At 56.6% G+C, this 17,986-nt stretch overlaps 1 protein-coding gene across 1 annotated transcript in view; it reads left to right on the top strand.

Annotated features, from left to right (window-relative positions):
• The window catches only part of CHST8 (carbohydrate sulfotransferase 8), a 121,420-nt gene that overhangs the window by 100,331 nt on the left and 3,103 nt on the right, over positions 1 to 17,986 (top strand). The window lies entirely within an intron of this gene.

Raw genomic sequence — 17,986 nt, 5'->3', positions numbered from 1 at the left:
AGATTTGTGGGGTCACTTCTAGTCTGGATCTTGCTGTAGCTCTTTGCCCCGCCCAGATCTGCTTTCCCAGTGATGAACCCACCACCCGCCCCCATAAGTGTGGGCTGCTGATGGCTCACAGCTGCACCCTTAATTCAGAGACTTGACTTCGGCTGACAGGAGCCTCATCTGGAAGGTGATACCTTCCTCCTGGAGGCGGCCTACAACCAGACACACTCTGGTTAACGTGCTTTGGGTGCAGGGGACAAACCGAAAAAGCCCTGGTTTGTAGCACTCTCCAATGTCTGTGGTGTAACTACTCCCACTGTGGCCAATGCCAGGCTACCTTGCAAAAATAAATAAGTTGCTTAGGAGTGTAAGCACGTGCCAAAAAAAAAAAAACAAATGACATTTAAAAGCATGGGAATGATAAACACAGAATTCAGTGTAGTGGCTATCCTGGCTGGGTGGGATAGGGATGTCAGAGGGGCTGAGGGAGTCTGGGTGGCACTGGTACTATCAGTAAAGCTCTGTTTCTTAAGCTTGGTTGTAGACACCTGAATGTGTGTGCTCTTTTTCTTTGTACTGTGTACATTATACGTTATACATCTTCTTTTGCGTGAATGAAATGTTTCATGACAAAAGCAATTCTAGAGAAGCCTTTTAAGCTTTGAACTCGTCTTCACCGACACACATGAGGCGTGGCTTTTTGGTAGAGACCGTGGAAGCAGCTTGAAGGCTGGTCTTGACTCTCCCTCCGTCTGCCTGCTGGGTGCAGCTACAAAGTTGACACCCCTGACAAGCTCTAAGCGTGGTCTCGTGGAGGGAGATGCCCATTTCTCTCAGGATGGGCAGCAGAAGGAGATGAGTCAGGGCCTGTGGACAGAACTGCGCTGTGCAGCACCTCCTCCCATCGAGGACCAAGCCATGCTGCCCTCAGGCCTGAGGCTAGACCTGCGCCCCGCACCCAACTCAGTTCTTCTTTTGACCGGAGGGGCTATTAGAGCCAGACCATCCCACTGTGTGATACTTAGCATCTAAATTTGCCCCAGGCACGTAGCAGCCCTGGGCGCTCTGCTTTTCATCTCCCACGGGTGAGCCCCTGCCGCCCTCCCCAGAGTCCCCCTCATAATCCCATTTTCCACGTAAGGAGATGCAGGACCGGAGCGAGTCTGGAACCGGGCAGGGCAAGAAGCTTCTGGCAGGATGGCTTGCTCTTGCAGCCACGCGGTGCCCCCCGCGCTCTCGTGCCAGCGCCACTGGGCGGCTGTGGCCCTGTCCCCTCCAGCAGCCCAGGTTCCCTTCACCAGGGCCTTCCTTCCCCGGGGTTCACTTCTGCTTGCAGCCTGGCTGGGGCTCCCAGCTGAGGAGGGGAAGATGGAGGGTCTGGCCTACACCTGGGCACCCAGGGGCTCCTACCATCGAGCACAGTGGCTGCATGCTCCTTCACCAGGTTGTTCATGTCGCCCTTTCCTCTGGGAGACACATTCGTCTGCGGGTACAAAGCCCCTGATTTCCCATTATAGAGTTGGTGAAACAGGCTGCAGGCCAGTGAACTGCCGTTGCTCATGGGCTCTGTGGGGACTCTCACAGCTCAGACCCTCTGGGCCAGGCCACCTTCGTTAATGCAGAAGCCCGTGTAGTGAGGTAGCAGGGACCACAGCCCAGGGGGAGGCGGCCAGGACTGAGGGCAGACAGCCAAGGAGAGTCTAAAGAAAAAACTCAGGCTGGGAAGCTCACGTCCCACAAGCGCACACAGATGCCTGAGGGCGTCAGAGAAGTTCCAGAAGCTGTTTCAGATACGGCCCAGGCTGAAGCTGGAGGGAGGCAGCAAGGAAAATCCCCACCCTGAGTCAACCCCCTGAGAGGCCGGGCGGACTGGGAGTGGAATGGGGGAGCTGGGTGCTGAGGAGACGTAACAAGGGCAGCCTGTGTCCCGTGCTCAGCAAGACCCTGAGAAAGCAGTAGGTGGGGAGGAGAGCAGACCCTGGGGCCAAGGACCACCGGGTTTAAATCCCAGCTCCGCCACTGACCAGTTGTGCGCCCTTGGGTGGCTTAACACGTGTGCATCTCTGTCTCTTCGTGGGTCAAGTTGGGTCAAAATAACACCGACCTTGTGGGCTTCTGTAAGGGTCCAGAGCTTCTAGAAGGGTACCTGGAATCAACAAATACCCTCACTGACGAGGACAACAGGGTCGGTGTGGGAGCAGAGTGGGCTCTTCCCTGGGTGGCCTCTGGGTGCGGTGGGGGGGGCCACTGAGGTGGGAGACCCAGCCTTCTAGGATCAGAGCCCCAGGGAAAGGAGGCAGGGGCCCCTTGCAGAGGGTGGGCACGTGCAGTGGAGTCACACAGTGCTGGGGTCTTGAGAAGATTGGGATCACTGCACACATCAGGTGAGGAGAGGCCGTGCCAGGCGCTCAGAGGGGTGGCTCCTGTCCTTCCTCTGTCCACAGGCTGCATCACCTGAGTCCTGCAGGGCCCAAGGGCCTCCGTGAAGCCAGAGCCTGGGTTAAGGGTGATCCCAGGCAGCTGACGTGACTGAGGGACCACAGCACCCAGACGCAGGCCTGAGGGGTCAGGCCTGGAAGGACCCAGACCCTGCACCAGGGTGGTCTATCAGGCCTGCCTGGGAAGTGGGGTCTGTCCCCAGGGAGGAAAGGCCAGGGGTCTGGAAGCTGAGAGAGAGAGAGATGAGGCCTGAGAAGGGTATCCTGAGCAGGGTGGTGACAGCATGGGGGCACTAAGGAGACCCTGATGGGGTCAGGGAGTCTGTGACTAGGGGAGGTTACCGAGTGGGGTCAGTGGGGGTCGGAAGGATGCGTTCTTGGGCAGGGGCCTGTCACATGTCCACGGCTGGTCACAGCTGAACTCAGCTCTTCCAGCTGCGCACAAAACTAGATGCCCTCACCGGGGGCTCCGGTCCCCAGCAAGGGCGTTTACTGGGACAGACCCTTTCTCCTTAGTCTCTTGTTCATTCCTCTCCAGAGCTACCTGGGCCACCCCTCCCTCCACAGCCCCCTCCCCCAGCCTTGGGCCAGGCCATCCAGACTGCAGAGACTGCCAGAGGAGAGCGCCACAGCCCCACTCCGCCAGCAGCCAGGCTCCTGGGGCCCACCTTCTCAGCTCCCTGTCAGGGGCCCAGAACTATTGATTCTCTTAATTGGTTGCTCATAGAGGACCGAAGGAAAAACAATAAGCAAAGCAAAATAAAACATTCCTTTTAGCTTTCCACAAGTGTGGGCACCAAAACCTCAAGGTTCTCCTATGAGACCCTGGACACCGGGTGCCCACCCCCAGAGGAGGGAGAGGCAGGCATGGGCACTGGCCCAAGCCCCTCAGATGAGCTTCCCGTCCAGGACAGCCCTTATGTCCCTCAGCCGCAGGTAAGTGCACCCCCTGCCAGCCCCCGACCCTCCCAGCCATGCCAGGGAGGGCCTGAGGATTTCATTATAAGCTCAGATGATTATCAAGTACAAGGGGGAGTGAAGGGGACGTTATAAGCTCTCCTTTTAATAATGAATCCCATTTCCTCTTGCAGTTGGTTTTCTTGCAACAGACGCTGTTGCAGAAAATGGAACAAAATGGAAAAGACGAAAAGGCGAGTAACTCGGCCCCAAAGCCTTCCCAGCAGATGTCAGGGACAGCAGGGCAGGGTGCCCGAGGCCCGCCCACCGCACCCTCGCCTGGCACAGAGGCACGGCTGCTGCCACGGCGACCCATATGTTTGGACGATTCGCAGCTTGGCTCGGTATTGGGGAAGCTCGATACTGGGGAAGCGTGGAGCCGCCCTCCCGCTGTTCAATAACTGATGACCATTTTTCTCCAATTAAACTGAAATTGAAGGGTCCTCAGACTTAGACACCCAAGTAAAATAATTAGTGCTTAAAATGTTAATTGTGCTCAGATGTGCCTTTGCCTCTGGAAGCTGTCTGCAAGTGAGCATGCAGGAAGGCAGTCCTTGGTGGAGAGAGCTCTGCCCCCGTACACCCCCTGCCCCTGCCCAGCAGGCTGGCCTCCCCAGGAAGCCCAGAGTGCGCAGCACAAGTGCTCATTCTGTCCATGTGATGCCAGTGTGATGGCTCTGTGAGACCTGCTGTGACCCCCTGCCTGGCCAGCCCACTGTCCCCAGACACAGACAGGCAGTGTGGCGTAATGGTTAGAACAAGGGCACAGAGTCAGACAGGTCTAGCCTGGACCCCGGCTCTGCCACCCACAGGGCCAGCAGTGTGGACACAGGCAGCATACGTGACCTCTGTGAGATTCATGCTCTCATTCATGCAGAACGGGAGCAAGACCTCCCCTGCTGAAGTGCTTGAGACACCCTTGGGTCCTCGGCACCCAGCAGGTCCCAGATGATTCATTCCAGAAGCAATGGACCCCTTTCACCAGGACCAGGAGGGTTGGGGGTCGAGGGCAGGGCCACTGTGTTCTCTCCTTGTGGGCTGTGCAGCCTGCTTCCCCTGGGAACAGCTATTCTTCTGAGAGGAAGGGGTGTGAGGGCCGCCCACACCCTCCACGGTCCCACCAACCTGCTCGCCAGCTAGGGGAAACATCTCCCTGCCTCTGGAGAGGATTCACCCTGCCCCAGGCATTTCCTGCTCCTGACTCTGCCCACTAGTGCGCCCTACTTCTATTCTCTGCGGAGACGACACGTGTAAGAGGCTTAGGCTCCTTCATGCTGTGCGTCCCAAAGAAATCCACTTAGATATTCCGTGTTCCCTGATCCCCCACATAATAAGATTCCTTTATCTCTTGTTGTCATGGGAAGTATATATTAACTGATGAATATTAATGTATTGGCCGATTAATATTAATACCGAACCGGTTCATACTTCACAAGGCAGGGATGTCGATGAGCACGGCAGAGCCCAGACAGCTGTTGGGTTTTGGCAGATCCCGGGGGAGCTGCTGACCCTCTCCGCCGCGCCTCGTTATGGACACCATGTCATTAGCAGTGTTTGTCAGAGCTGGCACAGAAGTGTGTTTGGACTCGGAGTGTGGCAATTAAAATCCTTGCCATCCAAGACAGAATATTTTATCATTTAAATAGCATTTTTACATTCTCCTAACATATTTTCCCAGTAACGTTGTTAAATTAGGTGATAAAAGGTTATTTCTTGCTTCTGAAGTTGAAATACGTTACCATTATTCCTTATCTAGCTGGAATTAGAAAAGTTTGGGTATTACATGTTCTGAAGGTTTTATTATCAAAATTTGCCAGACTTTATAAAGCAAACAACATTTTTTTGGGGGGAGGCCCTTGGTTTAATCAAAGATGGACAGAAGCTTTGTCTTCTGACATATTGGAGATTGCTCTCAGCATTTGGTGGAAAGGGAAGTGCTGTCTTTTGACGCGGCCAGGATGTACACTCAGGGCTCAAGGGGGGTCAGAGGGGGTGCCGGCTTACCCCTGACTTGGAGCTGTTACCTAAGCCACCTCCTGACCATCAAGGAAGCCAAAGATGGTCAGGGACTGAGCTTCCCGTCCATCTTGCCCACAGGGAAGCCACGACCAGAGGCTGCATCTTTGGCCAGTGGGGCTGGACTGGAGCCTGCCTGTGTAGCCTCTTCATCCCTCCGTCACCCCTCCAGCTACCCACCTGTCCAGTCCTCACCCAGCATCCATCTCAAATCCCTTCCCTGATTGACATATACACACTACTATACATAAAATAGATAACTAATAAGGACCTCCTGTATAGCACAGGGAACTCTACTCAATACTCTGTAATGACCTATATGGAAAAGAATCTAAAAAAGAGTGAATATATGTATATGTGTAACTTGCACTTTGATATACAACAGAAACTAACACAATATGATAAACCAGCTATACTCCAATAGAAAAAATTTTTTTTGGAAATCCCTTCCCTGGACCTCAACCCATCCATCCACTTTCCATCCACACCCCCATCCACCAACCATCTACCCACCATCCGTCACCACCCACATGCCATCCTCTTCCCTTCCCACCCACTATCCTCCGTGCTGTCAGTGTGCCACTCACGTGCCCTCTCCCCAGCCATCACCTGTGCTGCATCTCGTCTGATGTGGAAGACACCCTCTGTGCACCATATGAGCCTCCCCCCACCCTGATTTCCCCACCCACACCTCCCAGTTAAATGTGCCATGAGCAGTGGCTGGGGCCGATACCTCATCATGCATCACTTTCCCCCAGTGCCCAGCATCCCTGAGTCACGCCGTCCCATGACCTCCAGTGGGCATACTGTCTTTGATGTGGCATTTAAGGCCATGGGGCTCCTCCGAGAACACACCTCTTTGCCTAGGAAGAGAGTGCAGAAGAGCTGCTGTGTTCCTGTGGGATCAGCAGACCTGCCCCCAGAACTTGACCCCAGTCCTGCCTCCTCCCATTGCCTTTCCCCAGTTTGATGCCAGGGACAGGATTCATTTTACCAACAAAAAGGCTTGGACTCTCACAGACTTCCAGCCAGAATGGAGCGTCAGCTGGTCTGGTGGGAACTGTCCAGGTTGCTCTGTGGCAGCCCCTCAAGTGTTTGCCCTCCTTGCATGCCAGCTCCAGCCTCTGCCCTGCCTCACAGGGACAGCCATTCCCAGCCATTGGGGGCGTGGGTGGCAGCGTCTCTGACAGAAGACTTCAGCGAAAGACAGGAGCTGGGGAAGCAGGGCTGTGGGTTTCTTCCTGAGCCCAGGCTGGGATCCCATCTAAATCCTTGGCCAACCTTGAGGTTGACTTCGGTTCCTCTGAGCTCTGCTCTGCAGGGTGATGTCTCGGGGGGAAAGAGATCGCTCTCTGTTGACCATCTGAGTGAGAGATGCCAGCCCAGGGGCACCTGTCTGCAGCCCGATTGGTCCTCATTCTTCCCAGAAGCTCAGCCCTGCAGAGCCATTCTAGCCTGGCCCATCCAGGTCCTCTCCCCACCCCAGACAAGGCTGCAGGCTGGCACATGGCCCCAGTGTGCTGCGGAAGCTGTCCAGTGCACAGAGGAACTGCATACATGGGTTCCTGGGCCCTGACATCAGCCGGCTTGTGCCCTCTGTCGGGGATGCAGCAGGGGAGACAGTGGCTGAAAGCTGGAAATGATATCCTCAGGATGTCCACCGCCCGTGAGCCTCCTCCAGCGCCCAGAATAGTGCCTTCCTGCAGATCTCCAGCTCTTCTGAAACCCCTGCCATCTCCAGCCACAAATTCGCACAAAAGCCTCAGGCGTTCAAGCATCCCTCTGCCCGATGCCACGTGTGTCCTGGGCACTCCCTGCCCCACATGAGCTATTACACAGCAGCCCCCCGTTCTCTAATCACCTCCCTAACAAACAGAAAACACTCTAGTCGCCGTTGGAAACATCCCTGGTGTGATTTATTGCCACCATCACAATATTTTGTTTGGAGCTGTAAACCTCCAGACATAAGTCATTAGAAGGAATGATGTTTAATCCTGCAGAAGAAGCCTCGGTGGGCTGAGCCGCTCTCACCCAGTCAGAGAACCAATTCCTTCTGGAGAGGATGGCCCCGAAGACACCAACATGGGCAGCCCCTCGTCTCCACCGCACACAGGCACAGAAGGACAAGGCGCGAGCCAGGTCGCTTCTGTTCTGTGGGATGGCACATTCTCAACTGTGAAGAGGTGCCCCAAACGCATGCCCAGTAATCCAGGCCGGAGTCTTAATTCCGAAGGAAATGCACATAGCCGGGAGGGGCTGCGTCTGTGCCTGTGATCCGTGCTCGTCGTCCTGAGAGCAGCTGCCGGTTGGACTTCAAAGGAAGCAGAAAGACAGCTCAGAATATCTTCTTCAGCTTTCTGTTCACAGTGGCCCTCGCCACCCTGTGAGCAGCTATTACACAGGGACCATGTTCTATTTGCAACGCAGGCGCGTCTGACTTCCAGAGCTTTGCTGCCAATGTGCAGGCCGAGGCTAAGAGGAGAACGGAGCCTTGAAGGGAACATCCGGTCACCTCAGAGAGGGCCTGCTAGGAACCCAGCAGCCCCCATGCCCCAGCCAGGCATTTCCCTGTGAAGGGTGCCTCTCAGAGTTAAGGTGACATCCCCCAAATGCTGCTGGCCAGAGGGGCACTGGGGTCTCTGCTGCTTTGGCAAATTCCAAATACACGTGACAGTTGTGAAAATGCTGGATGGTATTTCCGGTGTGTAGTTCTACTTAATATTCTTGTGTTCAGAGCTAAGAGGGTATTGTTATGCCGTGTTACGTTGGCTCGTGTTTCAAGGATGTTGGAAGTTTTGGCTGGGTTGTGTCTAGACACTCTTTCCAGCTTCTATCTGCAGGCCTTACTCAAGTCTTGGGTCTCTGGTTCAAGATGAACAAACCCAGGGTGTTGTCTTCCCCCGCCGGCTCCTCCCTCCCCCTGGACCTCCCCCGGACTGCATTACGCGGGGCACCCCAGACACCTCCCTCATCCTCAGTCCTGACTCACCAAGCCCGCCAGCCCCCGCCCCTGGCGGTTCTCCAGAATCTACCCTCCCCTTTCATCTCCCTGCCCCGCCTGAGTTCAGGCCCGGCATTGCTCCTCTACATTAGGGTTTAAGAGTCCTGATCAGTTTTTCCTCGTCCTTTAGGCCTTTGGTTTCTGCGGACCGTTACCTTTCGTGAGCTGGGGGCTGGGGACACAGGGCCTGTGGGTCTTTGCGTGATGGCGTGATGTGCGTGTAGAGCCCAGCTCCAGCACGCTGTGAGGGAGCAGTGGGAAGATAGGTTTTCTGCACTCCCCAGCCCCCAGCCAGCCAGGCCCACTGCTGGCTGGACCCCAGGGTGATGAGCCGGGCAGACAGAAAGCAGAGTGAGTGGGTCTCAGCCAGATGTCCGGGGAAGGTGACGTCTCCACAGCCCGCCACTGGCAAGGCCAGGATTAGTGCCTCACCTCTTGGAGGACCCGGCCCAATCCTCAGGCTGAAGACTTCCTGAGCTGCTGGTGGCCCGGTCCTTGGCTGGACCGGCTCCACTTTCAAGGCCCTGCCTTGGGGTTAGGGTTAGCTGTGGACCGCAGCTCTCCAGACCCGTGGCAGAGAACAGCTGGGTTGACTGCCAGGGCCCCCTTCCTTGCCCTTGCCATCTGTGAGTCACCAGGGGCTCAGATCTGCTCAGGGGCACACAGGATGATCCCTGAAATGCCACTGCCCCTCGGGGAGGCGGGGGGGGGGTCCCAATGGTGCTGGAGGAGACACTGGAGAGAGGATGGGCCTGGGAGGTGCTGGAGTCGGGGCCAGGGGCCCCTCCAGGCACGATCAGCGGACAGCGTGACTGCCAACGCACGGCCATCTGGGCGGCCCATCCCTGAGCCCCTGGGCAGCCCTTTGCGGTCTCAGTTGCAGGAGCCCGACTCCCCCCTGGGAGCCTGGGATGCCTCCCTCACCGAGCGGCCCCTGCAGCAGGTGGGGGGCCCTTCAAGGAAGCATCAGCTACGACGGATTTACTGTTGTGGCTCTTCAGGGTATCGCAGGCAGCAGCTGTGACGGGTCTGACAGCCACAGGCCAGCTCAGTAATTGATGCTGCGGCCGGCACGTCACATCCTTAAGCCGGCTCGAGCCGGCCCGATCCTTATCTTGCCGCCAGACCGTCGCGGTAATGAGGCTGCCCCGCCGGCGGCCTCTGACGGCCTGACTCGGCTCCAGAGAAGCAGAGTCTGTCACAGGCCTGGGCCAGTCGGTGGTGTTGGCATTTTCCCTGCAAACAGGCAGCCCCTCAGTGGGGCCGTCTCGGCCTCGGGCTCCAGCATGACTCACTCGTTTTTATTTTCTGGCAACCCCCAGCAGGAACTCACCAATAGTCAAGCCAAATTAGGCCCCTTCCTGCAGAGCGCTGGCTGGAGAGCAGTCACCAGGGGCCCCTGACAGCCAAACAGGAAGAACGTTACATCCATCCCATTCAAGCTGGTCACGTGACTCGGAGCCGGAGCCGTGGCTCCCGGGGGGCTGTGGACAAGGGCAGGACTCAGGCCAGGCCCACTGCCTGTGCTCCAGGTAACTGGCTGCGTCTGCCCTGCTTTCTGTCCTCTGGAAAGTGCTGGTCCCACACCGTCACCGACCCCAGAGAGCCACAGGCCATGGAATGTGCCCCAGCTCATACACCTGCCCCCGTCGTCCCTCCTTCAGCCGCCCTCTGGACATCTGCACTTGGGAGACCCATAGGCGTCTCAGACTCAGTGAGGATCTGCCCCTTCGCAGGAAATGCCACCAGCACACCCCTACTGCTGAAGCCAGAAGCCAGGGTCCCTGATTCTGCTCCCAGTCAGCCCCCAGGTCCTGCTGATCCAGGGGCCCACTGGTACCAGTCCATAAGGGCCCAGCTCCACAGTTACATCAGCAGCTTGGAATCTGCCACGGTAGGAGTATTTACACGCGGGAAATCAGCAAACACTACACGTTAGGCTCCTCCCCCACCCCGCCACCCACGGAGCCAGTTGTTACACATTTACCAGCACACCTCCTACTGCTGACTGTTCCTCCTGAAATACTCTTCGCACGTTTCCCCACTTTCTACCGTCATCACCTGGGGCCAGGCCTCAGACATGTCCTGCCCGGACAACGGCAACACGCACGGACCAGCCTTTCTGCTCTGTCTTCAGCTCTTCATCTCAGAATCACTCAAGTTCAAAATAACTCGCAGCTTAAAGCCCTTCTAGGCTCCCCCTGGGGCCTTAGGAGAGAAGTTAAGGATCTGCTACCTTTGCCGGGACCAGACGGCCCCTTTCTCGCTGGGCCTCCCTGCAGCCACCATGGTCCTGCCATTTCTGGACACCCTTCGGTCTCTGCCTCTCTGCATCCCATGAGCCCTGCTGTCATGGTCAAGGCCATCGACCTCTGCCAGGAATGCCCTCATCACTTTCAGGTGTCAATTGACTGTCACTACCTAAGGGAGACCTCACCTGATGCCCTGGACTTGCTGGTGTCCCCCACCACTTGCTCCCTGCCACGTCCTCCGTGACTGCCATCACACGTGGAACCCCTGTTCAGCGCCTCACCTCCTGTGAACGCCATGAGGGCGGGGCCACGACTGTCCCATTCACGGCCAAGCTGCCGTCACTGGCGCCTAAGACACTGCCGGGCACATACAGTGCTCAGTCAGCGTGGAGTGAATGGACAGACCGTGGTGGCCTGCGTGACTGTGTTCTGCCAGCAGCTCCCACGCCGCAGGTGCCACCGGGGGCACCGTGACTTTGCCGGCGAGTGTCACGAGCTTGCTTCTATCTCATCTGCAGCAGCATCCGCTAGCTCCCGCTTATCCTGGAAAGGCCTGTGTGTGTTGAAGGAATACATAAAGGGAAGGAAAGGCGTGGCTTGCTCTAAAGCGTGTGCCACGTGCTCTCAGAAACCGTACACGGACATGAACGTGGCCTCCCCGCCCAGCGCAGGCCGCAGCGCACAGCAGGAGGCATGCGTGTGTGCGGCACAGAGATGTGGTGCGAGGCATCCCCTTGGCACACATGGTGTAGCAGCACGACGCACCAGGTCCCGTTCCATGCAACGTGCATATGTGAGGGCACAGAGCAGTGCACGGCACGTGTGCTGGGGCCACACACCCCCCCCCGAACGTGGTGGAGTCACCCCCAGGCTCTGACACAGGAGAGCCTCGAGGTGGGAGCTGGGGACCCCTCCCCTGGGGACAGGCGGCCACACGGAGGATGCTCAGAGACCAACCAAGTGATGGGCAGATGGGCAGGGGTGGAACGGCAGGACAGCTGTCGGCTTTGCAGACCCTCTAACTGGCTGGTTGGTTGACTGATGGGCAGCTCCAGGGCCCCACTCTGACAGCTCCAAGGGGATTCACAGCCAAGGCTGAGCGGACAAGGAGCTCCCCAGTTGAAATGCGGATCCTAATCTCAGAGGCGAGGGAATGGAATCGCTAACCAAAACAGGTAGCGGTCCGAGCTGTCAGGTGCCCATCAGCCCAAGACGGGAAGATTCCCGCTTCCCTCCCCGGCAGACAGGTCCCAGAGGTCCTGCGATCGTGCGGGAGCTGGGCTCAGGGAAACTCAGCCGGGGCGAAGGTATCCATTTGATGGGGATACCAGGGGCCGGTGGCTTCTATCCTGCGTGCGCTCTCTATGCCCACCACTGTGCACCGTTTCATTTACACATTTGTGGAACTGGGAGATGGGTATTTTTATCCCATCTTCCTGGTGAGGAGACTAAAGTTTAGTGAGGTTAAGGTCACACAGCAGTGTTCTCATTTTCTCTTTTCCTTCTTTTTAAATATGCTGACACCTTGTTAAAAGCTATGACTCAGTGGAGTCGCTAGGTTAAGGGAGAGGAAGCCCTTGCTCTGGTCTGGGGCCGAAGGTGACCCCACTGTGAGTTTGGTTGTCTCAGAGCAACTTGAAGAAGTTCTCCCCACTCCCCAGAGGCTGAGGCAAGAGGACAGAGCCCTGCAGGGCCACCTGCTGTCCCACCCAGGAGCATGTGTGGCCTGACCCCCACCTTTCCCCAAGGTCCACACTGACTACAGAGCCACCTTTTGGTTCCAGGAGCAGCCAGCACCTTCGTCTGGGACCCCCAGCTGCCTGGAGCCCCATTTGCCTGCCCTGGGCCCTGGGGGCAGCAGGGGTGGCATGGCTGTGAGCTGAGTCCCTAGCAGAGAATCTAATGAGTTGAATTTTCCAGTGAACACAAGTGAGGATTTAAGGCCCTTTGGTGAGGCTTCTTCCATCTGAGTTCTGTGCCTTGAGTCCAGGCTGCCCTCTAATTGCTGAGTTTTGCATCAAATCTGCATAAATTAACAATCTGCCCAGATGAAGGGAGCAGCTCACAATGAGGCAGACAGAGGCCGAGGGGGCGGTCAGGAGGGCTTGCCCCTCAAAGGGGCAGAGCCTGAGCTGGTGGGAGAAGAGCCGGAGGAGATACAGCCACTGCGAGGACCCAGGAGCAGGCCCTGGCCAGGTGCCCCCCAGGTGGCAACGGGAGGGAGCCAGCTGGGCGTGTCTTAGTTCCGACCACACAGACCCCACACAGCCGGGCTGGGCTGGACAAACCCTCGGCCGGCGCAGCTCCTGTCTGCATCCGGCTACTCGGCTGGCACCTGCCACCCAGACACACAGACGCTTCTCAGGCTACCAGGCCGAGCCGGAGAAGCTCAGCGGGGGGTTGGTGGGCTCCAGCCGGAATCCTGGGCTGCAGAGAGAAGCCCGACACCCGTCCCCCCTCCAGGGCCAGCTCTCAGTCCAGGCAGCCTTGGCTTTTTCACAAGCGTTTACTGAGCTCCTGCTGTGTGCCAGGCCTTGTGCCAGACTCTGTCTGACACCGTTTCTGCCCCAAGAACACGGAGAACTAACACAGTCCTTCATTACTAATTGGACCACCCAACCCAGCAAGGGAAGTGTTTTCTCACCTCCTCCAGGTTTTCCCTGCCCAGTGCTCTGAAAGCCCTCTGAAGTCGCTTCCCCCGTGTTAGGAATTGAATTGTGTGCCCCCCCCCCCCGCAAATAGGTTGAAGTCTCAGCCTCTAGTACCTGTGCATGTGACCATATTATAGGCTCTTTGCAGATGTCATCAAGATGCGGTCATTAGGGTGGGCCCTAATGCAAAACGACCACAGGAGAAGGGACAGGTACATAAGACAGCCGTGTGAGGACAGAGGCAGAGGCTGGATCTAAATTGCCACAGCCAAGGAGCATCTGGGGCAGCCAGAAGCTAGACGAGGCAAGGAAGGATCCTCCCCTTGAGGCTCCAGAGGGAGCAGGGCCGTGCTGACGCCTTCATTTCAGACATCTGGCCTCCAGAACTGTGAGGGAATGCATTTTTGTTATTTTTACACCAGCCCGTTTTGTGGTACTCTGTTACAGCAGCCCTAGGAAACTGCTACACTGCTACACCCTCTGTGAGGGTTAAGTTTATATGTCAGCTTGACTAGGCTGTGGTGCCCAGATGTGTGGTCAAACACCAGTCTAGATGTTACTGTGAAGGTATTTTTTAGATGTGATTACCTTTATTTTTTTATTTTTTGATGTGAATCCTTTTTAAAAGGCTTTATTGAATTTTTGTTACAATATTGCTTCTGTTTTATGTTTTTGGTTTCTTGGCCCCGAGGCGTGTGGGATCTTAGCTCCCCGACCAGGGATCGAACCCGCACCGCCCCCTGCGTCGGAAGGTGAAATCTTTCACCACCGGACCGCCAGGGAAGTCCCTAGATATGATTACCTTTGAATCAATAGACTTTGAATAAAGAGATTACCCTCCATAATGTGGGTGGGCCTCATCCAATCAGTTGAAGGCCTTAGGAGAAAAGAAGGAAAGAATTCCGCCTCCAGACGGCCCTCAGACCCGAGCTGCACCATCAGTTCTTCCCTGGGTCTCTAGGCCGTGGCCTGCCCTGCAGATTTCACCCATCCTCCACAACTACAAGAGCCAATCGCTTAAACTAAACCCTCCTCCACATACATATATCCTGTTGGTGGTTTCTCCGGGGGACCCTCATTCAGAAACCTTTCAGGCTCCCTGCAGAGTGTGGCCTCGCAGCTCCCTCAGGGTCTCTCCCCTGACCCGAGCCACCAGCACATGCACCCTGCCTGCCGTTTCTCCTGCCAGCATCCCAGTCTCACACCTTGTAGCTCATCACCGCTTGCGTGAGGTCCTGCACACTGGCCAGCCAGGCAGGGCTGCCCCAGGGCATGAAGGCCTTTCTCCCAGTACATGTGGTAGGTACAGGATCAACTTCTTTCTAATTGGGATATGGAAACAGCAGAGCAGGGCAACGGTGTTCATCCCACCAGACGCAGCTGCCAGGGAGTCTGGGGTGGGACCGATGCTCGGATGCAGGATCTCGCATGTGGGGCACCCAGGGTGCAGTGGGGGACTTGCCTTTGGTGTCTCTCCTGGCTCCGCCCAGCCTGAAACCCCTGGAGTCTCCTGGCCTGATGGGCAGCATAAGTGGACATGTGGGTGGACAGCACAGATGGATGTGGGGATGTCCATCATGCAGACTCAGCCGCCGGAAGAGCCAGGCTGTGGAAAAAGGAACCAAGGAAACCCAGCTCAGTGCAGGAAACTCTGGGGAATCCAAGGACCACGAGTCTGAAACTCCGGACAGGGCAGGGACTTTGCACTTGCACTCATAGCCTGGGGCCCCGCCTGGCCCCTCCAGTTCTCTCCCATCTCTGTCCCTGTTTGTGGGTCTGACTCCTTCCGGACAGCCATGCCTTCCCCAAGGCTACAGCGTTTAGAGTGGCAGGACCCTCTCCCCACTGCCCATCAGGGCCTAGGGCTGGAATTTGAGCAGCTAGAACAGCAGTCACTCTCCTCAAATGACCAACATGGGGCTAGGGGGTCAAGGCAGCCCTTTCTAGGCACTTGAGTCCTATTTTGACCCACGTCAGTGTCACCTGTCTACACAGCCAGACCGAAAGGCTGGTCCCCGGCCCCCACCCCCAGTGGGCCCTGGGCATCCAGGATTGGGACTTCTGAACTGAACACAGCACGTCTCCCTCCTGTGATTCAGAGAGGAGTGGTGGGCTAGGGACCGTCCTCCCCAACAGCCCACATGCCAGTGACCCCCCGCTCCCCAGCTCTGCTGCAGACCCAGGCTGTTTGGCCTAATTATAGGGCTGGCCTCTCACTCTCATCCGTCTCTGCATCCCCTTGGCAGGCAGCCAGGAAGCTTCTTCAGCCAAACGCTCAGAAGAAAACCTTCAGCCAATGAAGGGCTCGCAGTGTGGAGGGCGCTTGGCAGCCCCAATAGCTCACACCTTGTTTACTCCCACCGATGCTCACTGCCATCATACTGCATGTGTTTCCACCACTCTGCCAATCTCCTCTGTCCAGAAAGAGAAAGTGGTCGTTTATTTCTTTCCGTACAGGGGGAAAGAAATACAGGTTATTAATGTTATGCTGAAGGGAGAGGACAGGTGACTCAGACTCTGAAAGCAGAGGGTGTACATGATTGGCATTGGGGGTTCCTGTCGCAGGGTAGGCGTGACGGAGACAGGCGAGGTGAGACGCAGCATGGTGATATTGGATGGAAGAGAAGGCTGGGGGCATGGCTTTTATCTACCTCTTAGACTTTTTTGGGGGCTGGGCATGTGGTGCTATGTTGAGGCCAAGTCCCCCGTGGCACAGGTTCCGGGGGCTCCTGGTGACAATACCTTCCTTCCTGGTGGTGCAGCAGAGGCAGGGCCCTTCCCGGGCTGCTCCCTGGAGCTGTCCAGGGTCCTGAGTGCAGCTCTCTAGGGAATGCGCAGGCCCCAGGCTCAAGATGCCCAAGGCTCCTCCTGGCCGTCACCTGCTCAGAGCTGGGGGTGGCCTTTGCTTCAGCCTTTATCTGAACAGGGTGTGGAAGAGCAGCTTCCTCCAAGAAAAAAGTAGGGACACCGGGACCCTGGCCAGCAGGGCCATTTCTGGCCATTTCTGTTACATTTCCTTCCTTAAGTTTCTTTATCCCAAAGTGGCCATGTGGGACAGGCTCACGGTCTGCAAACAAGCTGCCGTAAGTTTAAGGGTCACGAACATGCAACTTGTGGCCAACTCAGGCTCCATGTAAGATCTGTTGTTGGGTTTTCCACAAGATAATCGTTTTTTTCAAAGGGGACAGTTGCAACCAGGTTGACTTTGTTGGACAAAAGCGGCCAATAGCTCAGGAGACTCACCCAGCCCTGGGCTCTGTCCAGCAAGGACTTTCTCTCCAGGCTGTGCTCAGAGCTCTGGCCTGGCCTGCCTTGGAACCCCTTCGGGCTCAGAGCCCTCCTGTCCGGCCTGCACAGATGAAAATGAGTCAGACCTCACAGCCCACCACCCTCCAGGCTGTGGGGACAGAGCTGATGGGAGGTCGCAGCCGTCGGGGCTGTGACTCTGTGAGCACATCCTCATCTGACTTCACCTGCTGGCAAGATGCCTTTTGTAAGCGGCTCCTCCACCCCGTTCTCGGCCAAATCTGGCACGACTCATTTGCTCCAGAAAAGGAAAATAAATAAGCAGCATCGCACCTTGACAAGTTGACAGGATTGACAAGCAGAGTAAATTCCTGTGTCTGAGGCTCTGAGGAGGAAAGGTGATTTAGCAGAGCCAGCTGCCATCAGAAAATAATTAAGGAAACCCGGCAGCGTGAAGGAAAACTGAGTGTGCAGAGGGTCCCTTCTGGTGAAGGGATCTGTGATCATTGGCCGCAAGAGGGAACTTGCACGTATCAGAGGGAAATGAGCCCAGGAAGCTCATGCTGGGGACTGCCACCTGAAGAGATGTGGAAGGATGCGGGGACGGGGGGGCAGCAGAGGGAAGGAGGCTCTGGGCTGAGACGGGGACCCTTTGAGGGGCTTAATTCTAAGAGGCTCCTGCCTCAAGGTCAGGCACCCGCTGCTGACACCCCACCCCCTGAGGGGTGCAGCCAGTTCTACAGGGAGCTTCCCCCTCTCCATGGAAGAGTCTGGAAGGCCTGTTTCAGGGCTCAGCCACATGCACACACACATAATGCACATAAGCTGGGGGATGCCCGGGAAGGTGTGGACACTCTGCCCTTTGCCCAGGGAAGGGTCATCCTCTGGGAAAAGAGGTCAAAGACTAGTATTGCAGAGAAGAAAGATGCAACGTAAGTTGTGCCTTCACCTCCACCTATCATGGGACTCGGAAAAGGTCCAGCCAGGCTCAGGGAATTTAGGTTTTCCAGCCCAGGGGTGACCTCACGTTCCCCCACTCTCACTTGCAGATGAATGAAGGAGAACTGTGGGCACATCCTCAGACTGACCAGTATAAGGCCAGGGGCACAGCAGTGGCTGAACCTGTAAAAATGGATCTCACAAGGAATCAGCGGAGTCCCTGGGTCAGGGACAGAGGACCCGGATGTCCCCTCGTCAGCTGGGCTCCAGCCACTGGACCTCTGCCGTGTACACAGAGACAGCAGGGGGAGAGCCTTCAGAACAATCCCCACCCCCAGCAGCAGGCAGAGCTCAGGCAGGCGTCCCACCGCGCCAGCTGGAAGTTGGAGCTTTCCGCTTGTTTAAAGGATGCCCAGTGCTGACTGTGACTGTGGCTTTTGGCAACACCTCAGAGCAGAAATGTCCACTCGCCTGGCACAGGGGCAGGAAGAACCCCGA

This window comes from Delphinus delphis, chromosome 20 (assembly GCF_949987515.2).
Source record: "Delphinus delphis chromosome 20, mDelDel1.2, whole genome shotgun sequence".
Lineage (NCBI taxonomy): Eukaryota > Metazoa > Chordata > Mammalia > Artiodactyla > Delphinidae > Delphinus > Delphinus delphis.
The sequence above is the reverse complement of the archived record's forward strand: the minus strand, read 5'-3'. Positions and strand labels throughout refer to the sequence as shown.